Source organism: Ammospiza caudacuta, chromosome Z (genome assembly GCF_027887145.1).
Source record: "Ammospiza caudacuta isolate bAmmCau1 chromosome Z, bAmmCau1.pri, whole genome shotgun sequence".
In the NCBI taxonomy this organism is placed as follows: domain Eukaryota; kingdom Metazoa; phylum Chordata; class Aves; order Passeriformes; family Passerellidae; genus Ammospiza; species Ammospiza caudacuta.
Genome location: NC_080632.1, coordinates 29,826,137 through 29,854,107, shown reverse-complemented (window position 1 = coordinate 29,854,107; position 27,971 = coordinate 29,826,137).

Genomic DNA, 27,971 nt, shown 5'->3' with positions numbered 1-27,971 from the left:
TGGCCAGCCAGTTCCTTAGCCATTTAATAGTCCCTTCATCAAACTCAGACCTCTCCAACTTAGTGACAGTGTTGTGTAGTTTATACAGAGAAGTCAAAATAAAATTCATGGCTTTTCCCTTACCCACCAATGTAGTTATTCCATCCTAATAGGGCATGATTGGATCAGTCAGGCATGATTTTCCCTCTATGAACCCATGTTGCTTGTCTCTTCCACCCCTTCCCCTTTCATCCATATGCCTTGACAAAACTTCCACTATTCCAGGAGGATCTGCTTCATTTTATGTACCACTGGGCACCGAGGCAAGGATGACTGGACAGTAACTCCCAGGGTCCTCCTTTCTTCCCTTTTTAAAAATAAATAAGATGTTTTCAATGTTAAAAAAACCAAATTCCAGTCATTGGGAATTTGCCTGACTGCCATGACTTTTGACTTTGTACAGGCTATAAATATGGTGTGGTTGATATGACAGTCTTCTACAGTCAATCCGCTATCAACATGTTACATAGAATTCTAAGGAAGTCTTGTGGTTCTCTTCTATTTATATGAAAAACATAAATCAAGAGATGTCAATGTCAGACTAGAATAATACTTATTCTCCATTTCCTCTTAGAGTACAAACGCTTTTATTTACGCTTAAAATATTGCATTTCCTTATTTACATAACTTTGTCTGTTACTACAGTAGATTTTTATCCTTGAACAAAAAATATTATTTTTGCAACAGTCGGTATCAGAGCTTCGGTATCTGTAGTTATCTTCCCTATCCTCTTTCCCGATAGGTTATTTTATTTAAAGGTAAAATGCAGTAGGCAAGATTATACTTTCCCTATGAGAGAGACTCCCATTGCTATAAAAGCCAAACTTATTTATCACACCCTTCAGGAGAAATTCAGGGAGTGAATGATCTGTATACCACAGTCCTAAAAATCAGTGTGCTTAGAATACCTTTAGGAACAAGGTATAATGTATTTTCAAGTTATGACATTAGAAAAAGGAACAAGAATAACTTCAGAAACTAATGCTAGAAACTAGAATTTCTAGTCTTCATATGGCAAACTTAATGTGAATGTGAACACTTATGTCTACAGCATTATTCCTGTGGACTTCTAAGTAACTTGATGTCATGGAAAAATTTCTTTATTTTGAGCTCACTGTATCTCTTAAATGAATGCCATAATTTATTCCTGGTTAAAACAACTGTAGTAATCCATACAGGAGATGTTAGGACCAGGGGCTTCTATCAGAGAAAAATCATGAACCACCAAAAGGATTATGGAGATTTTGATCATTAAGTCCATGCCAGGGAACTTTGGGCCACAGATGTTTCAATTTAGTTGTATGACATACTTCCTCCCACATAATGGGATTAGATATTAATTCAGGAACCCTAAATATGCTAAATTATCAGAAGATGTTCACTTTATAAACAGGAAATCTGTGTGGAGGACAGTTCTGCAACAGGGTGAAAAGTTACAGAAAACTCAGTGTTAAACAAGTTGCTGGAGACACACATGCAAATGACAACTACTTCTGCCAGAAATTTATCATGATTAATGTTGAAGATGGTTCAAAAGCTCACAGCAGTGGTGATGAGAGGGAATATTTTTTTCTGAAAATAGCTTTTTTGGATATCACAAAATCCTCATTTGAGTGAAAAGTACAAGCTCACAGATATGAAACCAGGAAGACCTACTACACTAGTTTTAATCTGGAAAGAATGGAAGAAACTGCTTCATAGGAACTGTTTGGACCCACTCAAGTGAACTTAGCAGACAAATCAGTGTGAACAGGAAGGCTGAGGACACACAGTTATTCTGGAATACAGATCGGGAATCACTGAAATGTCAAAACAGTGAAGCAACGTGCTTAGTATAAAGAGATTTCCGATTGTTTGTAGTAGACCACTGGGCTGAATTGAGATAAAAATATTACTAAAATTAATATGTTTGTCACAGGAGAATGAGAAAGGAAAGCATATCACAGCATGTTCATAGCACTGTCAACAGAAATTTGTCAGGTAAGACAAACATTGGAGACAAATGCGTCATAAGACAAAAGCAGGGGCTCAATTCTCCACACTCTATTTATACAAGACAGGGTACCAGATGAAGCAATCTAGATTCATTGGAAGGTCTTTGTCAACAAAAAATGTCAAAGGTGATAGGGCCTTGGTCTTTTCTCTAGTTAAGCCATCGCTACTCCTTGTGTCCCTTGATGTCTGCATTATAGTCCAAACCCTGCAACCATACAATAATACATTTTAAAATAAAAACAAAGTCAATGGCTCACCTAGATGAAATAATTTTACTGTTTTCTTACATCTGCACTTTAATAATTATATTTCCTACAGAAATGAAAAAAAAAAAAACAGAAACTCTATGTATACAATAAACAAACTACGTATACAAACTATGTATACAATAAACAAACTACTTAACTAGTTCAAAAGAACTAATTCTGTTAAGTATTATATAGGGCTCAATCAATTAGATTGATCATTATTGATATTTCAGCTTTTTCGATACATTGTATATCTGCACTTCTAAAGTTAAAATTAGACCACAGGCCTTAGCTAGACATGCAATGCTGTGAGCAAAAATGCCTAATGCATAAAGACCATTTCTACAGTCTTTATAATCAAAACTTACATTGCTCTTCTTAATTTATTATTTAGGTTAACACTTAAAAGGTCTTGCATTTCATTCTGAATTTCCTTTAGAAAATCAAGATCAAAACATCTCTCTAGGAGATTCTCATGATAGTTCCATGAAATTCTAGCAAACTTGCCATACAAGTATATATTAAATTTTCTTTTAAACCTATTCTCATCTTAGAACACTACTTAAAATTTCATTCAGAAATTTAAAATGGGAGTTCAAATAGTCTGAACAGCTCTCTTGTTAACTGTAATTTAATGGTAAATGAATGAAACTGCAAAACAGAGGACCTGAAAAAAGGTTTTGAACTAGTTCAACATAGATAGGTGAATTATTGGAAAAAAAATCAGATAAGAGACCTTTACCTCTTCAGATCTTTACCCGTAGCTCCCATTAAATTCATCCCCATATTCTACCTTTTCCTGCAAAGTCAGTGTACTATAAATTGTTATTGGTCTTAAACTGACTTGTTGTATTTGGCATCAGTTTAATTAGTTTTGGCAGATGATTTTTAGTGACTCATGGGAGAGTACTTTTGGTCTCTATACTAACAGATGTACCATTTCCTGTGCTAAAAGCAATGACAACAATGTCACATGGCTATAAAATTGTAGGAATTTGCTACTCCTAGTCCAATAAAAACAACTTGCTTAAAAAAATTGAGTAGATAAGATGGAAAGTACACACCAGCAGAAATGTCTGATTATAAAAGATTTGATCCTTTGTCGCTTCTCTAAACTTTGGGTGGTGAGCTAGAACTCTGTATTATACAAAGCATTAGCTTGGTAGCAACATTGCATTTCTGTGACCAAGATCCCGACCTCGTTGCACAAAGTTGCCTCTTCACATTACACACATGCAATAAAATGGACACATATAATCAGCTATCACTTTATTTATCAGCCGTGGTACAATTTGCTAGATGTTTTCTTGTTTGTCCTAGCATGTAAAAGTGCTCTTCCTGTTACAGACAACCTCTGCAGAGTAATGCTAGTAGACCAGAGGAGGCTCTGCAACAATTTCTGGATAATGATTTATCCACTTGCATGTCCTTAGTCTCCTGCTCGACTTACTTTATGGAGCAGAGAAACCCTCAAAAGGTGCAATAAGAAGTTAAAGTCTAGCAATTAAACTACGGCAGTTTCCTTTCGTGATCTTCAATGAGCAAATGGAAGCAGCATCCGGCCTGCATGCAGGATTCTTGTTCCAGAGAGCGCCCTTGTGGGATTCACATCCTCTGAACCTGAGGGAAGCAGTGAGAGAAGCAGAGAAAAGAAGTATCAAAACAATTCTTATCTCGTTTGCTACTCCTGTGTTGTGCCAAAGTAGAATGCTATATGGAGATTGTTTACCCAAAGTGATATTGTTTTGTTTCCTTGGCCTATCAGGGTCAAGTATGTCTCCAGATTGTAGATCAGGAGACAGCCACAGGATTTTGTTGAGTGCTTGTGCAGTTTGAGTTTAGATGTAGTGTAATATAATGTAATATAGTATAGAATAATATAGTATAATAAAGTAATTAATTAACCTTCTGGTATTATGGAGTCAGATGCATCATTCCTCCAACGTTGGGGGCTTGAATGATTTCTGATGGGCCCTGAAGGAAGCCACCAGGTTTTTGCCAGACCTTTCTCACGCTTTTGCAGGAATGCAACTTAAACTACCACAGGCTGTAGAAATTATTTTTCTGCCATACCATTTACAACAATTGGTACAAGTAAAGTCCTACCAACATGGGTATATATTAAAGAAATTTCCTGACCATCCAGGAGCCACTCTGGCAGTTGCAGTGCCACCACCACAGACTGTCACTGCTGAGATTGCAGCCCCTTCAGAGCCAGCAGCTCCAGTGAACCCACAGGAGCCCCACATGACTCCATGCACACCCCACTCTCACAAAATCAGACCAGGTTTCCCATGGCACAGTCTCAGATGTCTCATTCCACAAAGCCATTCATCCACAGTGCAGTAATTCAGAGACAGTTCGAGCTGGTGCCTCCGAGGACAGCCCACAGGAAAGGAATCCCCGGGCCTCTGTATTCTCAGTCCCACCAAGCTCAAGTCTTACTCTTCTGCCACATGGGCTCCTGTCCTCCCCTCTATCCACCTCACTGGCTGGTGTCACCGGGCTTCATCTCCTTGTTATGCTAAAGGTCAGCAATGCCAGGCTCTGTCTGTGTCTTCAGTGTCCATTCACCTGGCTGGTGTCACTCGTGTGCGCGAGGGCGTATGTGGCCTAAGGTCCGGCTAGCTTAGAGGGGAGTAGGCCGACGCCTCCGTCGCATCTGAGGCCAGCCCCCCTTGGCGTCCTAGGCCTCGGGCTGGGCTGGATCGCGGACCTGGATTTAGCACTGGACAAGACGAGAGAGGAGGCGACCACTTGCTGGGGGTGAAAAGTTGGTTTATTGAAGGTGGTGGTGACCAACAGCAGGGAGGGCACCAACCAGCAAATGGCCAGGAATGAGGGGGGAGGCAAGGTTTTAAAGGAAAGGGGTGGAGAAGGGAAGGAAGCCCAGCTAGCCAATAGGAGAACACAAAGGGAGGTACTAAACATAACTGTCATACAGAACTAACCAGTGAATACAAAGTAAAGGAGGGGCCCCGGGACCACAGCCAACCACAACCCCCGGAGAGAAGAAGGTTCTCGAAGGCTGGGAGGAGTGGGGGGTGATTGACTGGGCCCAGGGAGGAGAAAACTTTACTTATATGGTGGGATAAGGGAGGGGAAGTTATATAACTTGGGAGATTGGCAACTGAAGGGGGCAGGGGTAACCATAGTAACTGAACAGCAGTGGCGGGAAAACTGGGGAGGGAGGAACCGTTTACAGAGAACAAAAGGGGGAACATACACAAAATGGGGGAGCAAATTGAGAACCTTAAAAACACACCACAACACTCGTGCCCTTTGTTGTCCCAAATGTTGGCACTTCACCTCGGCCTCTTGTTTGGGCTACTACCGAGACGTCAATCTGCATTTACATCTGCACCTTCTGTGGCTTGCAAGCTCAGTTACCTGTGTCCTCAACAATACTTACTAGTAATTTCAATTCATTTTTGTAAACAATCTGAGATTTTTATCTCTCTTTTTAAGAACAGGAAAATCCTGTGAATCTTCAAGGGAGATATTAATGTGAACGTCTGACTGACTGTTCTGAAATGCTTGTCCTAGGGAGAACAGACACAACCAAGTGGCTTCCATCCAGCTGTATTACACAAGCAACCAGCCCTTCAAGGTGTGGTACAGATAGCTGAATGCAGTTAGAAGGGAAAGACTCTTCTGCTGTTACTAAACTGTGCCCTTTAGAGATAGCTGAAACATTTTTTAGCTAAAACACGGATTAAAAACGTTAAATAAATGCCTTTTGGATCTCTGGAAGTGCTCAAGCCCAGGCTGAATAGTGCTCTGAGCAACTTGGTTCAGTGAAAGGAGTCCCATGGCGGGGAGGATTGGAACCAGATGATCATTAGGGTCCCTTCCAACCCAAATCGTCCTATGATTCTATGATCATCAATTGCTTAATTCCACAGTGCAATTAACCTGCTACTTTTATCAGAGCTGAATTCAGCAAAACAAAAATGAAGGGAATGTATTCATCATTTAATTACAATTAAAGGTTCAGATTTAGACAAGCTACCACAGGGAGATGTGATTTTCACTTCCAGATATTAGCCACTCCTCCTGTGCCAGAGGGGGTAATTCATCACTGGGGAGGGGTTGTGACTGTTTCGTGAGAGCTCTGCTGGCAGTAGACTCAAAGTCAACTCCACTGTTAGACATCCTAGTCACACACCTTTTCTTGACAGACCTACCCACTCCTTAGGCTGCTCCTTCAGCAGCCTGGGTATAGGCTCCATACTGATGTTATTTGTATTGAACCAGCAGTTTGCAGCTTTTCCACACATCAAAAAGGGGAGAGGATAAAATTCCTCAGCATTAGAAACATGATTCCATGTCACAAATATAAAATCATGTGCATTAATCCTTTCAATCATACATGTCTGCATAGAACAAGAAAGATCTTTCAAGACTGAAATTAAACCTGGAATTGAAATAATCTCAAGTGTATTCCTTGAATCATCTTCTTTTATGTTTTCAAGGTGTTTATCACAGATTCCTCGTTTCTCCTTTCATCTTTTATCATGCAAAAATGAGGTGATTAAAAAAATCTATCTACTGTAGACATGACCACATCCTGTAATATCTATTCATGTCTCAACTAACCAAAAATTTTGTATTTCTCATGTAACATTCCAATATTTTAATGATGTGTTGAATATTTGATAGAATAGGTCTAGCCCCATTTCACTTGTAATGTGGAAAATCTCTTCAAAATAGAATTGGATGTTCAGTGTTAGAGGTTTTCAAACATGGCTTAATTTCTTTTCTATGAAATTACAGTTAACCTTGACATTTTTTTTAACAATGTTCAACACAAAAGGAGCTATTTTGCTAATAAAGAAAGCCTAATGTGACCTTTACATTGTCTGTGACAGAAAAAACCTCTCACCATAGCAAAAAGCAATGTCAGATTTATTTTAAATCCTTGCAATTTGTACTGTCATCAGTTATAAGCTCTCCCTCATCAGCAATAGAGAAACACATGTCCAGTAGTTTGGAACTCTGTAAAAACCTTCCATGTTAATGAAAGCAAGTGGGGAATTGATTTCAAGGTTAAAAATTTTGTTTGTATAAACTGAAGATGACTAGGTATGATTTTAATAGAATAATAATAATATTTTATGTTAAACGACTTCAGCCCACTTTAGAAGTACAAAAAATCTACTTGTAATATTTTAGTTTCACAGTGATAGTGCAGATCAGTAAAATTGACTCCCTTTGGAGGCAGATAAACTGAACAAAATAAAGATGACCTTTTCTTACAGACATTACCAGATAATTTCAGTTTAGGCATATAATTTGGAACTAAGAACCCTTTGTTGATATGAAAAGGAAGGCTTGACTGCCTCATTTAGTGTTAACAAATATTTAGATCAGTTTTTAATATAAAGACATGAACCTCAGACAATAATTTAGTCTACATTCACGTTATTCCCATTACCTCCTCGGGAATTTGTATCCAGGATTGAGAAAAATTATTTACAAAATTCCTGGCAGTACTAAATAGTTCATGTTGTCTCCAATGGACTCATATAAACATTCATTTTACTATAGTCTTATCACTACTTAGCAGCAAAGTCAAAATATAAAACATTTTATCCTCTCCTTCTTAAAAATCTAGATCATACTTCTTATAATTAAAGATTCAACTTTTAAGATGCACATACTTCATGTATGCATGGTCATTATAATATTCCTTTCTTCTGTCTTTCATATCCACACTGCAAACAAAGTAAATACTAGTCACAGAAAAAGGACAAGTAACTTTAGTTTAAAAATATAAGTTGTATTTTCTTTGCTGTTTAAAACACACACTACATTTTATATACAGTACATAATATGCTTTGTGTCTTACCAGATCTTAATATTTTTTTAGCACATATCTTCCTCATTTTTCATTAGGCATGGTTTATGTTCCTGACATTATTAAAACTTGTTCAAGATGGCCAACTAATTTTTGTATAAATACTAAAAATAATCATAAGACATCCTGCTGGGAGTCTAAATTACCACCCAAAATGTATCTTAATTTTAGATGTCATTACCTGTGCATTTATATTTTTTAGATATGCTTTTGGCTTTACTTCAAATGTTAACTACATGACTAAGATTGACTTCCCTGCCACTTTTGTATGCAAAGTGAATCAAATTGCAATCCTTGTCTGTGTCAGAGCATAGAATCATACAATGGTTTGAGTTGGAAGGAACCTTAAAGATAAGATTATACAGTCGCCATTCCCCCTGTCACAGACTAGGTTGCTCAGAGCTCCATTCAACCTGGCCTTAAACACCTCCAAATATGGGGCGCCCACAAGATTTTCCAGTGCCTCACCTTAACATTTTTGAAATTGAAGCTTAGTTTTAAATGTCCTTTACTCTCAAAACCTTAGTTCTCCTCCTGTGGGGACATAAGGGGTTATTAGGCAATATAACCTTCTTGAAGTGTTGAGCACTTAGAGACAGTTGTCCACTTCCCCACAGCAGGGAACAGGCACCACTGCCTTGGAGAAAGGCAGAAGAAGCATAATGGTAGCAAATTCAATCCAGTAACATTACTCACCAACGCAGGTGAAATATAGAATTCACATAGTGGCAGGAGATCTGCCATGAGGATAAGGACTGTGTTGGCAATATATTATAGCATTATCCACTCGGAATATTACTGAAATGCTACACTTAATAAACACTTAAAAATTAAACAGAAAGCTCAGGACAAGTCATCATTCTTGACCAATATAAAGGGTAAATATTTCCACTGTATATTGAGTTAACAGCAGAGAATTTTACTACTGTGAAGTTTTGAAAAACTATCTTTGTATTTACTATTGTTTTTAATAGATAGGAAAGACTTCCTCTCATTCTCAAAGCAAAAAAACCTGAAAACAAGCAAAACCAAACCCCAGCACTAGGCTTCTCCCTTTGAATTTCTGAAGAAGCTCACTCTTGCTTTAAGCTGGTCCAATGTCAATTATGGCCATATGCCTCATGTAATTCTGATAAATCCTGCTAGACTTGTCTGAAATTTGTAATGTCCAACTCATGAAAAATTAAGATCAGATACCATTTTTTCTATAAGACAAAGATGTTTCTACCAGAGATTAAAATGAAGACTGTGTAATCGTGTGTCTCCACACATTTTATATCTACCATATATATAAATATATTGGAAGACTGTGCAAAAAAAGGCTAGAGGTATAGGCATTCCAAATATTTCATTTTACCAAGGAAAGGAAAAAGAAGAATCTGTGGCAATAATTAGACCAAACAGGTGTCATCCTGGTGTTAACTGAGATACAAACAGGAATGCTCTAACAGCTAAGAGGATGGGTTCCAAGGCAACAGTCTAGTAAGATTTTCCTGATACTTGATTGCTGTTTCAATCCTACCATAAATTAGAACTAACAAAAAAAAGTGGTGAAGGAAACTGTATCTATATGCCAGACTCTGGCAGAATAAAATTTCATACATCAGTTCCACTGCGCAGTAAGGTCCATTTGTTGGCATTTGTCAACACCACAGTGCTGATTTGCCCTAAAAGCTCAAGTTTTACTATCAATATTTATTGCGTAGAGCACTGCTTTAGGTTGTCAGTACTGCATATCCAATTTAATATGTATGTTGGGAAAAAAAAAAAAGAAAAACCCCCCCACTCCATTGTATAGATCTTTTGTTTGTTTATTTTGCTGCTTGATGAAAGACTTACTATATATTGGATGTGCCGTTTCCATTGAAGATCATATTACTATGTCACTGGTTATGACATAATTATGATTATGATTATGATTATGTTGATTCTTAAATGCAGCTGAATGCCTTGCATGCTTGTTCTGATTGGTGGACAACTCAGTGATGATAGGTACAGTACCAAGAAGTACTGAAATTCAGTCAGAGCAAGTCAGAGCAAGATCTGAGAATTCAAGAACATTACTATTCAACATTTTTGCCAGTTACCCTACTTCCACAAAACATGCACATTTTTCAAATAATACAGAACATGGACAGGGGTTTAAATAATGACCCTGTAGTTCTGGTTGGCTGCTCCTTATATGTAATGTAATTGTGAATCACAGTGCATCACAAATCAGTCTTGAGTACAGAATAGCTTTTTTTTTAAAGTATTCTGCGAATCCATATTAAAAATAATAATTATTAAACAATCCAAACAGAGTTTTAAAATTAATTATATGTTTGGGGTATTCTTAGCCAAAGAATGGTTTTGTACAGATTAAAGCAGCTCCTTGCCAGTACTTGAATAATTTCCTATTACAATTAATATTGACAACATCCTGTGTCTATACTGCTAGTATTGTGCCACTGCAGACACCACTTTTCAAATGAGACTGACACAGGAGACTAAGACCAGCTACAGTAAAGGACCTATCATATTTAATTTTTATTTTTGCAAGAGCTGTCATGGCTACTATGGTTTTCTGACCAAAATCCAGTCAAGAGGATCGTTATCTCACAATTTCTGAATATTTTACTCAATTTAATCAGCTGGATGCAATACGGACTTCTTGATCAACAGAATTTTGGAAGCAAAGTTCTAAGCACAACCAAGGAAAGACAGACATATGAAATCTGCTTTCTGTGATCTGATATTCATAGATTGTATGGAAGGGAATTCTCAGATGAAGTTTCTGTCTTCTCTGTTTCAAGGAAAGGTCCTGAAAACTGGTATGTCAAAATAACCCAAGTTTATGCTTTCTTTTTATCCCTTGTGAATCCTTCCTGGAAGCAGATCCTGTCTTCAGCCTCCTAAGCTTTCTGTGGCTAACAGTACCATCTTTGCAGCATATATGTAATAGGATTATACCACAAATGAGTATAATGTAACTGAATCAAATTCTGCTCTTCTCCAGAATTAATGGGTAAGTATGGATCAAAAATGATGTTTTAAAACTATTTGAACTGGAGTTAAATACAAATGGCATTTTAGATATAGTCTTTGGAGTCCACAGCAGTGCTTTTGACAATGTTATCCTAATTTAAGAGCATCATAAATACATATTAAGATGTAGGTAAGTTTGTATGTATGTTTAACATAGGTTATATAAAATAAATGTAAATTTTGTTTCCATAGATAATAAATGTGTTCACAAAATATTTGTGTAAAAATAATTCAGCTATTTTATTCCATCATTATTAAAGTTCTGTGTCATGTTTTCAGAGTAAAAAACCCCACATCTTTTCAAGGAGACTATATGTCAGCATGTTCAGTTACTATTATAAGAATCGCCAAAGTTTTTGATGACAGTCTGAAAACAGTAAATATTTTAAATGTGCAAGATTCTCCTGAAGAAAATATCAGAAGAACACAGTGAAATGAAAATTATAGCCCTGCCAAGAGCAGGAGTTTTAGCTAAAAAAATTTTAAAAGGATACCAGACTTGAGTTATACAAGTATGAACTTTTTTCCCCCCTGCCTTTGCAGGTTGCTGGATTAAAATAAGGTTAATACAAAAATATCTTTATTTTATTTCTTTATCAGACTTAAAAGCAGAATAACATAGAGGGAATATTCATGTCTGAGCAAACTCTCCATCTTTCACTGCATGTACCTTTTGTTCCAGATAAAGTTTTTTAGCTCCCACTTTTCCTTTCTGCCCATTTTCATGGTTTATTTATCATCTAGTATCTTTACAAGACTAATGTGTTATGGATCCATTGAGAAACTGCTTTCAAGCCTTTTCTCCTTATCTTCCTGTACTTGGATGCTCTCCATGTTGACACACTGAGGATAGGAAGGCTTTCTTCCTGAACCTAGGCTTGTGCTTCAGCATTCCACCTTACAAGTGAGAGTAGTTTATTAATGAAAAGGAGCACATATTTCAAATCAAAATGAGGAACTTGCTTGACAAGTAGCAGACAAGAGACATAAGATCAGATGGTGAAGTCTGGCTAAATGGGGTGTTGCCATTTCCTCTCACTCAACACCTAGGCTGCCCTCCCAGATGTTGGTGTTGAATATCAAGCAAGTGTAGAGTGATTTCTTTTGGCTGATGAGTTGGATTGTTCTGGAGGCTATGTGGGATTCAATATGAAAGATGGGTTATCTGATTCAGAAATAAACTGTATGACTGAACTTTAAATCTGAAAACAAATCTTGATTTGTAATTCTTGAATGCATACCTTTATAAACTTCTATAGCCAAGGCAGGACTGTGTATAAATTTCAGATCTAGGGTCTGACAAGGAAATATGCCTAACTGAGATCAGTAGAACACAGCCTTAGGCCTTCCAATAAACTTCAGATAAAAATCCTTCTCAGTTACTAAGGAAACTGTAAGGAAGAGGAACAATGTTGATAACAAATGTTATCAATTACCAGACTTTCTCAGGCTGCTTTTAATTTTGTATTTTAATACCACAGACCAACTTCAAGCCTTCTAGTCCAGGACACATATGCATAGACATGAGATTGTTATACCATAATACTTTAGGGAACAAGAAGCAAACAGAGACACAAAAAAACTACACTGGTTAGAATTTACTAAAGTAATAGTTAGACTGCAGTAAAATAGATAAATTACCACAGAAGTGATTTTAGTGATCTGTCTAGCTAAAGAGTGAACAAATTCTTCAGTAGATTGCTGGGACAAAGGATGTTCTAGGTTTTAGAGGGGTCAGCAAGCAGGGACCTAATTAATCTTTGGAGCTGAATATGGCACAGCACATCCTGCTCTGTATTCTGACTTTGCTTTTGTGGCAGAGTGCTTTTACAGAGCACTCACCTTTCCATTTAGTTTATACTTTCAAGGAGTATAGACTTTCAAGGAGTCCCCAAAAGAGACTACTCACATAGGACTGTCTGGATCCTTATGAGGGCTGCAGCCCTTGTCTCCAAACAAAGCAGGAGGAAGGACACAAAATACACAGAAGCCACATGTAATCTGCTGCTAATGACTGCTTACAGTCACTAATGCATTTCCTGCAGGTATTCAGAAATGAACTGTGGAGCCTTCCTATGAGCTTGAAGAGTACAACTCTGAAATGATAAATGACAATGCCTCGGGCAGTCAGGGGAAGGAAAGGCAGACAGTGTGTTTCCTTCATCATATTCAATACTTTCTGTAACAGAAAAAAAAAAAAAGAGTATTCCTTAATTCCTTAAATACATGGAACTCTAAAGACAGCATCTCAGTTGCATCACATACCTTTTCAGGTTAGTTTTCAGTTTAGCTGGGAGATCAATTTTTGAAAGTGTCCTCAGTTTTACATTAGGAGGATGTCACTGGAGGATAAAATATTAGCATCATTTAAATTGAAAAGGGTGCATTTTTGACACAATTTGCCTTTCAAGAAGCAAAATTTCATTTTCTTCTTATCATAAAATTGTCTTTGATTCATACTTCTGATAATATCTGTCAGAGAAATCTCACTGGTGCTGGCCACAAGTGTATTCTCAAAAGAAAAACTGGCTAAACTCATGATGAATAGAATGGAATATACAAAACAGGGTTTTTCTTCTTAGTACTAGAGGTTTTCCAAAGTCATCATTATACAAAGTAATAACTATGACTTGAATCTCTCAATCAATGACGACTTGGGATTCAGATTTTTAAGATTCACTTCTTGAAGAGCTTATTTTGCAAAGAAAATAATTTCCACATTCCATAACATTTCTGAGTTTAGCTCCATGAGCAGAAAACTAATAGGCTAATACATGTAACTGGTTCATATATGACCCACTGAGAATCACTTTTGTTACTTTTAGTCACACTGGACACTTTAGAGGCCTACCTCACCAGACAAGGACCATTTCCATTCTTTGAAGGGTGCCAGATGAATAGATATGGGTCATAAATAGATCATCTTCTGCAGCAAGACAAGCATTAACCATAAAACAAATATAGGGACTGCAGCCTAACATTACCATGACTATGGACCATAAACTCCAGCAGAAATTATTCTCTCTGGTATTCTGAAGGCCCTTTGCTTATATTCTTAACCAGTAAGAATCTCCTCTCCAATCCTGTATCTGTCCTCAGCCCTTATGTTTTAGGCAAAATTATGTCTCCCAAAATGGACTCCCAGGGCCTCTGGCAGAGGATTTTTCAGCTTGTGCTTTGCATATGATGAATAAACAAAAAAAAGGCTACATGCTAATAAAAGCCAACACTAAGCAAAAGAGACTAGTTTCTTAGGCAAAAAGGTTTGGCATACAGCACTGTGTCAGGATGCAGTGCTTTGATTGAGGCCTGAGGAGCACCTCATCTCAACCTAGTCTTGAGAATCCACTTGCTAAGTCTTCAGGTGTGGCAGATGTAGGACTGTACAAGATCAAGAAGTCCCAGTATATCAGCAAGGAGCCTGGAGCTATAAATGTGTGGCAAACTCTTGAACACTAAATAAATGTCAAGAATAATTCTAGGACACACACACCACACAGCCTCATTCTTGTTTTTCTGATTAGTCAGAATAGCTAATCAGAATGCAGTGCTGAAATTCCAAAAGCTATGTTTGAAGTAAAATACCCTTTGCAGACAGAAAAAAATCTCCTATCTTCTATCTATTTCTCATTATGAAAATAGAAACAGAACCCTCCACATGCCACAGTTCTTGTGGCTGGATTGTGTTCTTGTAGGGCTAGAGCTTCACGTATTTCTTAGACACAAGCAAAGGAAAACACTGCAGGGAGAAAAAATGAATTTTGGAGGGCAAAATACCGCTACTAAAGAGCAGCCTGTCAGTGTATGCTATAAGATTAGACCATCAATATTAGCCTCAGACTATATGGAATGGAATATAACTGTCAAATCTTTCAGCCTCCCTTCGTTTCCAAACTCCCTCAAACTGCAGATATTTCAGAGAAAAGGTATTGTTGGTTCTGTCCAGTTTTGAGTGAAGAATTATCCACACTCAAAATCTGCTAAAGCAGTTCATTCTATTAACCTAATGAAATATTTTAAATATTTTAGTTACACACATGACAAAGATTTGTCAGGAATATACTGTCCACTACTCCAGCCATTTCATAGGGGGCCTCTGTCCATGGTGCCAGACAAAGCTCTTTCTTACTCTCTATCTGCTACTTAAGTGGCACAATGGAAGATCCGAAAACAAGAATACTTTGAGAGAAAGTGTCTGAATAGTCTAAAAGACACAGTGTAAAATGCCTCTCTAACTCCCTGGATGAACCCATGAAAAATCAAATTGCAGCAATTCATCTTTTTTCTAAAACAAAGGCTGAAGAACCTTGTAACCTTCCTCCATGTAACCCCACAGATGGAGAAAGTAGCTTTGGTTCCAAAAGTCTACATTGCAGTAGATAACAGCAAAGGCAAAGTGGCAAAAAGCGTGCAACGAGAGTAGAACGATACAACAAGAAAACATTGTTTTCTTCAAATATCCTTTTCATGATTTTTCTCTTCTATATTAACTGTCATGTTGAAGAAAGGATTTAAAGATGGAATAAGCTAAATCTGTTAGCATTAAATAGTTAGAAAATGAAGTTCTTTAATCTCAGAAGTTTGGGGGCTTTTTGTATAAAACTCAACCTAGCAGATCAGTACCTTTTAAATGAACCTTTTCTGAAAAATACTCTAGAAAAGACTAGTACATTTGAAACACAATATAAGGTGTCTAAACAAGAAGCCCATTCGTGAAGATGCCATCCCTTTCCTTTCTGTAAAGGTAATCAGGCCCTTACAAACTGCATTATAGCTCCATCTGTAGGATGTTTGGACATAAATAATTTTATGAGTCATTAAATATACGTAGGTATATATCTATCAGCCCTGTGGTTTCTAGTACCAGAAAGCGATTTCTTGTGTTTCTTGTTTCAGAAGGAAAACAAGTGAAAGAGAAGGTAAGGTAAAAAAAAAACCAAATAAACCCCAAAGTAAAATCATAACCTCTGTCTTCATCCAAATTCACTGAAGTGGTTTATATTACTCAAAGGTTAGAAAAAACTTTTGTAAGATACTGGTTTGCTATGTGATTGGAAAATACTTTTCAAAGTTTAGTTCCTGTACCTTAAGCATTTGAATTTCATTTGAAATTAGCCCAACTACAAGAAGCATTGGGAGAAGCACGCAGGGCACTGCATGCCGGTCAGCTTGACCTTGCTGCTGGGGAAGGTCATGGAGCAGATTTTCTGGGGTACTATCACATGGCACATGCAGGACAGCAAAGGTACCAGGCTTAGACAGCAAGGGTTTATGAGAGGCAGGTCCTGCTTGACCAACGTGATCTCCTTCTAAGACAAGGTGGCCCCCTTGGTGCATGAGAAGGACTTTGGGCCCTGTCTGCTTGGACTTCAGTGAAGAGTGTGAAGTCAAGTATGGAGCCAGGCAGTATTTTCTTGCTACTCTGAGAAAATGGCCTCACCCACTTTAGTTGATGTACAAGAATCACTTCTGTGTTTATATAAGATTGTTTTCTTGGCATGAACAATGCTGTTTCATTGCAGATTTGTATATTTTGTATTTTTGCAGCTAAATCTGGAGGTGACTTTTCTGCTCTTTTTCAAAGTAGAAAACAACATAGTACCAGTAAAAGTTGACCTCAGAATTTTAGTTCAGCAGTGCAGATCTATAGTGTAGAAATGAGAAACTAAAAATCAAAGGGCAGTTTTTCCCTGAATACTGTGAGAATTCTTTTTTACTTTGTGGCAAGTCTTTCACTCAACCTCCTCATTTTGATTGCTTAGCTGTGAAATACTTTGCTGTCCTCTGTATATGCTGCAATATGTTACTGATTAGGTAGCAGAGATGTTGTGGCAGAAGGTATTGTTACTGTTAAGTAAAATATTTGAAGAAAATTAATTAGCAACAGCTTCACACAGTTTATGGTATATTTGTTCTTCAGATGCAGGTTTATCCTGTCACCTGTTTTCCACTAGCATGTTATCACACAGTTGTTTCTATAACACATTGTAGTTTGTTTTGCACTTGCAAGCTACAGTGTCTGACAACAATCTGAAAATGCTTCTAGCCTTTTCCCCAGTGGCTTGGTTTGTTTGTAATGAACAACTCAAAGGCAAAAGACGTTTGCTTTCTGACTGCAATCTGAATATCAATCCTGATTAATATCAATCCTGATCCTTGAGAATACGGTAATCTACATTTATCCTGCAGAAAACTTCATCTAGTGAACAAGATGAAAGCAACTCATTTCTCAGATATAATAATTTTTCACAATGTCTGAAGTGTGATCAGATTGTCAAATGTGACGTATTTAACAATTTGTAAACCAGGAGATTTTGACAGTCTTCTACAGAATGTATAATTTAAAGAATTCTGATAACAATAAATTCTGAAATATCCAATGAGAGCTGCATGGTGGTTCACAGGATGAATTGTTATTCAGCTATGTGCACTCAGTACTTTGGATCTTTTATTGGATATTGGATCATATATATTGCAATCTTCCAAGTAATTCAGCAAACTAGATGTGATTATATTATCTACTAGTTTCCTCTTGTAATTCTTCAATTTTTGAGCCAATTTCAATGAAAAGGAGGAGAATCTTTGACAAGTCTTGTGAGAAGAACTTTTTGGTGATTATACCTTCACCCTCTTGCTAAAAACAGGACTAATTTCACATTAGAATTTCAACAGAGAAGTTTGAAGAACTTCAAGCTCAAAATCTTATTTCAAGCTTGAAACCCAATTTCAAGCTAGAAGCTAGAAGCTTGGCATTTTGTCCAGTCAAGTTTTAAAAGTTTCTAAAAAAGTTATTATCCATTTCCTCAAAAAAATCTCTTGTTATATTACATTTCTAAAATTTAATGAAACCTATCTTCTCGATAGAGTGGTCAGTAAAAGTGTCATTGTCAAAGAAAAGGCACATAGAAGACAATACACATTTTGCTTGACTTTCTCTAGTTAACTTTTTAGCTCATGGCTGAGGTTCTTATGGCACACAGAAACTATCAAGAAGGAAACTAGTGAACACATCAAGGGTAAAAAATAAACTTTGTTTACTCTCCTGTTTTCAGAATATATTGGAAAATTAACAAACACATGATGGTAAGCAGAATTTTAATTTTTCAACTATTTTTGTCACCTATGTAATGTAGTTCCACTTCCTGGACAGCATTTTACAGTAGAGCTGTAAAAAGCAAATATACATAACTAGCCCAGATTAAGAAATCTTATTTGCAAACCTGTTTCAAATAAATGTAAACCACTTAGATGCATTTTAAGCAGCATTCAGTTTGTTTTAGAAGGCTGAAAGAATTGAAAGAATTGGCTGAAAGATTGGCAGGCCTGTTATGTACTATCTAATCCTGAGTTTCTTTCACAAGTCCAAGAATGTACTTTATGTAACAGAGGTTTTTTAGAAATCTGTAAGAATAAAAAAGTATCAAACATTACTGAATGAATATCAGTGTCTCATATAAGGTTCTAGTACTCATAATTCTGCACATTCCTACAGATGGGGACTAGAAATACACAGTCAACACAGATGTACTCAGACTTCAATATTCAAAACCACAATTTATGAGTCAATATCATGGAAGATGAATGGCAAAAAATGGCCATTTGTATTGTTTGTGGTTTCCATCTGAAATAAAAACATTCTAAATAGAATATATTCTTATAATAACTGAGTGATTTTAGACTTCTGGACCTTTTAATGACCCAGTGTAGTAAGAAAATATGTATTTTAGTGTGTGGGTGGCTGTTATGTCAGTTGTCTAGCAATGGAAGAGAAAAGCCTTTTTTATACAGTTTTACTTGAACATTTTATTGCACTTGATCAGACATACCAATAAAAACCCTCCCAATTTTACATAATTTTTTACATTACATCAGAGGCAACAGAGCAACAAAGTTGAAAATGTCTGCAAAGCAAATAGCTTAGGCAAAATTTGTTTTCCAGACTGATTTCGTTGTTGTTTCAATTGGTATCTAGCCTCTAAGTATTAAAGAAAAATAGCTTAAAATTATAGAAATAAATTCTCATTTCAGAGCTAAAGGCTTACATTAAAATCACCCTGAGAAATTGGTTATAAATAACCATGGCAACTGTGGTCTGTGTATATGAGCATTGCATACAGCTGTACTTAGCAATCCACCGCTATACATTCTTGAAAGGGAGAGTGACATCAAAACCACTCAGCATTTCAGAGATCCAGCAATACAGACTGATTATTTCTTATTTCAGATGTGGAGGTTTGTTTAACTGACAAATTGAATTTTATTTCCTAGTCAACTGTATCTTTCAATGACTGATCATCATCCAGCCCTGAAATTAATGTTACCTGATTAAAGTAGTAAAGGTTAAAACATTTAAAACACATGCTGTAGACCTCAGAAATCAAGTCAAGATGTGTAAGGGTATGAATTATTAGAGGACTTATGAAATCCGCCCTGAACAAATTAATTCATCAGTTTAGCCAAAGGCCTGTCAATGAATTCAAGAGCTCTTCAAAAAATGAAACATCTGTTGCATATTTAAAGGTTCTGTGTATATGTAAATGTGTAAATGTTGTAGCTTATTCTTTCCAAGGTGGGATATGCTGTTTAAATCAATGTGTTTGGAAGTTACTTTGTAATTGCTGTAATGTCCTTGAGGATAAGGGGCAATTCATGAAGGGCTCCAGCAGCTTTTGAATTCTCAAGCCTTGGGAGTTATTGACGCAAATTAGATCTTGAGTGAAGCTGAAAGATATGTCCATAAATCTGCACAATGACATCATTGTCAAAACAACCTATTACCCTACAAGAGTTAATAGTAGCTTGCCTTCTTTTTTTTTTTAAGCAATCAAGATTACATGGCTTCTTAGAAAAAAGGTGAAATTCTTTCTGGATTCTGCTTTTTTTTCTGAGATGGCATAATAAACTGAGGGTCTCATTTGTTCTACAACTAAGTACTGACTAATCTCATTCTGTTGAGCAAATAATTGGAGCATCACTCAGCTAAAAGAATCTGATGTTCCGTCTTTGTTGTGAAAGGATGGTAGTGATCAAAATATTTGCATCAAGCGAAAGTTTGAACACTTTTTTCCTTCGGTATATTTATACAAATTTGGTGCTGTGAATGAACACCCCAGACTCTGCAGAAAACTTACTTGATTGTGATAGTTTGTACTAGTTACATAAACCTTATATGCACACAAGTGTAACGAACACAGCCACATACTAATTGAGACATTTTAATCTTCCTACAGTTTACCTAAAGTATTCTAAGAAAATATTTACATGAATGTAACTAATTTTTTTTATATCATGTAGATGAAATGTAACCTGAACTATCTGGCTGAGAAGGTGACTTCTTTGCCGCAGTATCTATGGTGACAACTTCTACTCCATTTATTTTTATGCCTCCATAATTGTAGTAGTTAGATGATAAATATCAAAGAAGTCATAATAACATAACAAATTTATCTTAAACCAGAATTATTCCCTCACACCTACAGATACAAAGCTAGGTTAATATCTTTAAGAAAAAGAAGAAAAAAACCATGCAATGAGTGACTGGTTGTTGGGAACATTTTGTTCTGCTATTTTTTCCAGTTCATTAAACCTATGACTGCAGGTCTGGAGTTTTACCACATCCTTTTTTGGTCAAAGTCAGTAGACTTCCTTTTACATTTATCCTATGTAGTCAGTTATTAGTTCATTCTACCCAAAGACCCACATGGACAGAACCAGCCCCCAGGTTCAACCACAACAGACAGCTGGATTTGAAGAAAGGCTGGTAAGGTCTGGATTGGCAATAATCTTGAATGTTGTGGGTAGTCCCTGGTGGGCCTGTGCAGAAGGCAGAAGCAATAGAATGCTATATATTTTACTCTTTTTTTTCTGGCTACATTTCTTTGGTTTGGACATTATGACTTAGCTATTATGGCATAGGGGTAAAGTGTGCTATTTTGTGGTTTTATTATGTTTTAATTACAGATACTTGCATTTGAACAGCCTTAATTTCCAACTAGGAAAGGGTTTCAGTCTGGTTTTGGGCCAGGAACACACAATCTGCATATGCACATATATGTACAGGTCAAGAGATTGCTTTGAATAGTCCCAACAGAGATATTATCTATTAAAATGATCAGATACCTAGCAACAATTTTACGTTACATCTATACATTAAAATGTATGTATGGCAACTTAATTTTTATTATAGAATGTATTTCTCTTGATTCATATCATTTAAAGTAACTTTTATGGTAGCTGGCTTGATAAGTCCTTTGATGTTTTAGAAATCATATAATGATATTTCTCCTATTTTATCTTCCATTTTATTTATAAGCAAAAACTTGAAAAAAATCTACCACAGTTTTACTCATATTATAATCTATTGCCAGTGTCACAAAAGGTTTCATACTTTTGTAACACATTTACTTTTGTAAATCATTGAACAGAGGCTGAAAATTTGTCTAAATCAAAGATATACTTTACAGTGTAGTTACCATTGTATTATAAAATGTGCTTGGGTTACTGACAATACATTTGTTATATTGAGAGCTGATTCAGCAGAAATAATCTCTGACATACTGGTCCCAGACGTTTGTGGTTTCTGGCACCACCAGCAGTCTGATTCCCCTACTAAAAGAGGTTAAATTACTTCAGAGCAAGAGAAAAATACCTTCAGGGATATAGCAAAAATATCCCTGCCTTCCACATCAAACCCCAGCATTCTTACATGCTTTAGGGGAGCTGACTGGTGAATTGTTTGACAAGACCCCAGTTTAGCCTGTCTCTAGTTTACATCTCTAGCATATTTGTACACAGCTATAATATTCCCCTAAAAACTGCCACTTCATCAAGCTACCCTACTTTGTTAGACATATAGACAGCACAAAGAAGAAACATAGGAAATAACTTGTAAAAAGCACTGTATTCTACTCACAGTATTGGAATATAATTTTTTGTGTTTAAACGGGAGTCCTATACTTAATGGAGCTCCAGAGTTTCTTCCTAATATGCTTTTTTTGTGTGTATTGTATGTATGTCTCTTGCTCGTTTCCTCAAAAGTATAACCCATCAGGTTATCAGGTGTTCACAAAATTAATGATGTAAATTGCTTAAAACAGGTAAGAAACAAAACCAAGATTTATCTTTAAGAAAATCACTATACAGTTTTTCTTTATTTGTGGATCCTCACAGCAGCCTAGCAATTTAGAGTGGGCATTCATATTTCCTATACTTTCATTTGGTTAGAGATATTTTGGCTAGGTATGACTTTATGATTGAGTCAGATAGCTGCTTACAAGGGCTGTGTATTACAGGTTTTACAAATTTAGTTATGAAAGATATTCAAATCTCCCACACCAGATCACACTTTCATCTCATCTTCTTAGGAGTTTAAAAAAAGCTTATCTCTTGAGAATAATTTGCCATGTTACCATACCTGACCCCTACCATCTAGTCTTTTTTGCTTTCTTTGTGTGTGCACTGCTTTTAAATCATTCCCCTCATGTTTTGCTGTCAATCAGACCTCAAAAAATAGTGAAATTAAACCTGAGGAAGCAAGTACTTTTTATTTTTTCCTCAAGGAAAAAAGAGATTACAGGAACTAAACACAATTGCAATTAAGCATAAAGTATTTCTATAACTACTAGTCCTAATGGAAAGATCTGTTCCCTTTTAAAAATAATTTCTATTTGTAAAGTGAAATCTGTAACACATAATAAAAGATTCTCTGAAGAACAATTATGCTGATTTCATTTAACCATACCCAGAGTGTAACTGAGACTGGTCCAAAAGCCTTTCAAATGTTCACAGACTTTTCTGAAACATTCAAAACTGCTCTATACAAATACCTGCTAAAAATCCAGTGGAGCTGACAAGGCTCATTACACAGTTCCCACTCCAGGCAATCATGAAATTGGAGTGTTGCTGACATGATCCATTTATATACAATATTTATTTAAGAACAAAACTTGACATTTTCCTCAAGTCACCCTTTAGCCAGACACTCAAAGGAAATGAATCAATACTTCGTAACACTTGTGGAAGCAGTCTCTCAGGTTTATTCAAGCTGAGTAACACATCATCTGGCAGACAAACTTTAAAGGACAACTTTACAGCAGTTATAAGAATTATACTACCCTGGCTCCTAAGAGTTAGTAAGATTTAGGACTAGCCAGAGTATAATTTGAGGGAAAATGAGTTAACAATACAAGGAATATCTGACTCACTAAGTTAAACTCCCAAGATGTTATCTATTTTATGGGTTGTGCCCATGTTTAACTGTGCAGCATTTCCAAACATCTGTAGTTAGCATTTTCAGGCTTTTATTTTACAATTGAGGGTACAAAAGAGAGGAATGACTTGAATATCTTAAAGTTATTAAGAATAACCAGAAGATAAGATGAGAAATATACATAGAAGTAGATTAGAAATGGTGCCATATCTTAACAGGACTGTGCAACAGGACAAGCTGGATTCTGTCTAAGCAACCTGCCTGCTATCTACAGCTCTTAATTTTTAAATAATAGCACAAGCAGTTAACCAGAACTCAATTTAACCTACACGATTCCTCACTCACAGAATAACCAAGGGTGGAAGGCCCTAGAGTACATCTAGCCCAACTATGCCTACTCCAAGTAGGATCACCTCAAGCAGGTTGCTCAGGCTTGTGTACAGATGAGTTTTGACTCTCTTCAAGGATGTGGATTCTACCTCTCTCAGCAAACTGAGGGAGTGTTTGGTCACTCCCAAAGCTGAAAAGCTTTTCCTTATCTCTAAATGGAATTTCCTGTTTCAGTTTGCACCTGCTGCCTCTTGCTGTGGGAACCATTGAGCAAAGTATCCTTTTACTACCCTCTCATCAAATGTTTGTGCACAGACAAGACCTCCCATAACTTTTCTCAAGCCTACACAATTCCAACTACGATCTCTTAAACTTCATGGCCTTGATTTTCTCCACTATCTTCAAGTTTTTCTTGTTGTGGAGAGATATGAGCTACCCTTGGGCTGCTGAGCAGTGCTCTTCCAGACAAAGCCCAAGACGCTGTTGGCCTTCCATGCTGTAGGATGCACCGCTGGTTCATGGACAATTTGATGTCCACCAGGACCCTTAAGCTTTTTTCTGCAAAGCTGGTTTCCAACTAGTCAACCTCCAGTCTATAGTGCAGGGTTATTTGACTGCTGTCATGAGACTTTGTTGAACTTCATGAGATTACTACCTACCTATTTTCCAGCATGTCACTCCCCACCTTGCATGGGACCACGAGTATTTGGTCTGTTAGCCACTCTTCCCGACTGAGTGTCATCTGTTAGCTTGCTGAGGATGCACTCTGTCCCGCCATCCAAGTCATTAAGGGCCGGTACCAGCCTCAGAATCATACCCCAAAATAATACACTAGTAATGGGAAGTGCAGCTGGACTTTGTGCTGCTGATGACACTCGTTTAAGTCCACAAGATGAGCCTGCTTTCAACCACCTCACTGCTCATTTACATAGTCCATTTTTCATCAGCCTGTATATTGAGGATGCTCCAAGAGAAAAGAATGAAGACATTGCTGAAATCAAGATGAACAATATATACTGCTTTCCCCTAATGCCTAAGCCAACAAACTCCTAAAGTTCAGGGTCATGATTCTACTACTAGATTTGCCTTGTTCCCTTCTCTCAAGACCCTGGACTCCAACATCTCGTGGTCTCTACAGACCACCAGGTAGAGCTCCACATGTCCTGCTGCTGTCTGAGATAAAAGGCCAAATCTGCTCCTACTGTCCTGACCTGTCCTTTCGAAATCCTGCCCACATCAGCCCACTGTGGCATTCAGCTGTGTGAGCTATCCCTCCACATCTCTTGATCACAAGGAGGAACTGTGGCCCTGCAGCTGCACACCGGGGCTCTAATGCCTTCTCTCTGTTTGGTATGGATATGTTTCAGAACACCCAGTCATGCTCATTTTCATGAAGAACTCTGAGAGCTTCTTGAATACTGTTGATGGGTAATGTTTAAAACACTGTGGCTAATAAACTGTTGAAGGTGCAAAAGGCTTTCCAATATCTTAATTTGGTGAATATCACATTGTGAAGTTCCTCTTTGTGGCACTTTTAATACTATCATGCTTAGTTAATGCCAATTAATTGAACCACCTCTTCTTTCTCCTATATATTCTAATATAGGATTGAACAACCAACATTTAAAAGAATTCTAGGTGCCTGTACTTTCTGTGGGTTTTGGTTAGGCTTTCAAATGCTGAGTGTATCTGAGAATCAGTCTTGCTGTGTTTTCAGGCATACTGATGTGGAGGATGCTGTAACCAAGCTGCCCTTTTCAGATGCACATCAGTTAATTCGTCTCCTCTCTCTGTCAAAGAAGAGTGAACAGGAAGGCCACAGTGTTACATGTGAAATGCTTTCAGGGATATAGCACATATTTAAAAAGTGCTTATCCCCATTATGGTATTCGCTTTGGTTGTTATCTTAGCCTAACACTTCTCTTACGAAATCTAAACTAAGTCAGATATGAAGAGAGTTCAAATTTTAATATAGAGTTTGGATATATTCAACTTTTCAGTAATAGCAACAGCTTTTCAAAATGAAATCTTTTACAAATCTTTTCCTGAGGAAACACGATGTGAGTTATTTTTTGACATCCCAGAAAATAACTTCTATCTTGTGCTAGAAAGATTCCTGAAAGGACCTACATTTTCCAAAAACTTTTAAAGATACGTGACAGAGCTAAATATTCTCTGGCCTTGGGATACGTTTTCATTATGGGCCCAGTCCAAACATGGTATAGCATTAAAGAAGTCCTAATCTCAGTGAGTCAGCTTGATTTCTAGCTTCTTCTTCAAAGTGAAGTAAAGATACAGAAACTGCGTGTAGCTGGCAAGAGAAACATTAAAGGTAAAAAGAAAACTACCTGTTGGCATACAGCCACCCTGATGTTCCTGTTAAGGGTGCTTTTCTCCCTTTGTTCTCTCTCCTGAATGGAAAAGCTTCAAGTGTGACCCTAAATGTAAGGAAGACTCATCCTAATGACTTCATCAGGATTTTCAGGTGAAATTCTGTTTCCAGCTAAGCCATCAAGGTCTTATCACTGACATAGAAGCACAACGGATCCTTGAACTGTATGTAGAATTTTTCTGCCTTTTTTATCAGAGAAATTGCAGTGCTTAAGAAAGAATTTAACTTTTCGTATGTTTTATATCATGAAGGCAGAATACCAAATTTGTCACTGTAAAACAGCAGCTCAAAGCTGCATCAGAGTCCTTATTAAGCACAAACAGCTTCATAAGAATCAAATGCAACCTTGTAGAATAAACACACATTTATCTTCAAACACAATACATTTTTAAAGCTTCCTTAGAATCAGAACCTATATTCTTGCTCCTTTTTTAAAGATGCTCTCAGGATCAAGGTCTGTTATGTACCTGAAGTCTTGTACAGTTTACACATGTTTCTTCAGTGAGAATTTTAAAATCTGGCATGCCACTCCTTTCAGTTTTGGGATATTTTTGTGGTTGGCATAGTTCCCTTCATCTTCCTTTGGAATGAATGCATGACTACACACTTTTTAAAAATAATGTAGCATTGGTACTATATTATTCTCTACTGCTGAGCAGCCTCCTGTAATGTATGGGGTGCTCAATGCTCACGTAGTTCATAGTGGAACTTTCTAACATAGCACTAACATAGTGCCTTCATGCTTGCTATTTTCCTATTACTTTAAGTGGCTGAGCAACCATCACCCATCTTTCATTAACCTCTTTTGGAACAAAATTCTGGCTAATAGCAGACAAAGAAGCAAATTAATGCTGCCCTAGGCTGCACAAGTCTGTATTACTCCTAGAGCAAACAAGGCAGGGCAGCCTTTTGCATGTTTGCTGCAAGCAGAAACAGCATGGAGACCTGTATCTCCTGCCTTGTCCTGCTTCTGAAAATACTGTAGGATGAAGAATTTTGATTAGGTAGTCTAATTATCCATCTTAATTATACAGAATTTTGTGGCATATGCTGAAAGAATATAGATGTTTTACTGCTGATGTTCAATCCCTTCTATAAATTCACCACAATTATATAAACTGAAAGATAATTAAAAGGAATGGAGAAATCATCCAAAATACCTTGTCTTCTGCATTAAAAATCAAAGGTGATTTAAAAATAGATCTTACATGCTCCTTACACATAAGCATTTAACTTTCAGAAGTGAAATTAGTATAGTGCAATTAAATGCATGTGAAGGCGTTTTGTCAAAATAATAGCAAGGATCTGGGAAGCCATACTGTTCATGTAATACTCCATTGCATTGCTACTGAGATATGAGTCAATCTGAATAGATTTCTTGGTGGGACCCATTTTTTTTTCCAGAAAGAACCGGGTAATTGCTACTCACTGCCTTCACAATCTGCAAAATCTAACTGTGTCCAGTTCAACTCCCCTGAAAGCAGAGCGGTTTTCATGGATGGAGGTGGAATGGCTGTAAACAAGCGGGTCTTTCTTGATTTTGATTCTTCCCAAATATCAGATCCTTGGCTCTCAGCACCCATCATCTCCACTCAGCTGGCTGCTCTGCACTGTGCCAGCTCTGCCTTCCATTGCATCAACTCTTTGTCCTGCTTCCTCACCTCTCCAATTTTTTTTCTTTTGCCGAGAATAACTTTAGATCTCTTTACCCCTGCTGCCCAGAATCACAGAATGGTTAAACTTAGATGGGACCACAGGGGATCATCTAGTCTAACTTCCCTGCTCAAGCAGGGTTATCCTTGAGCATATTCCACAGGATTGTGTCCAGTCAGTTCTTGGATATTTCCAGTGAAGGAGACCCCACAACTTCTC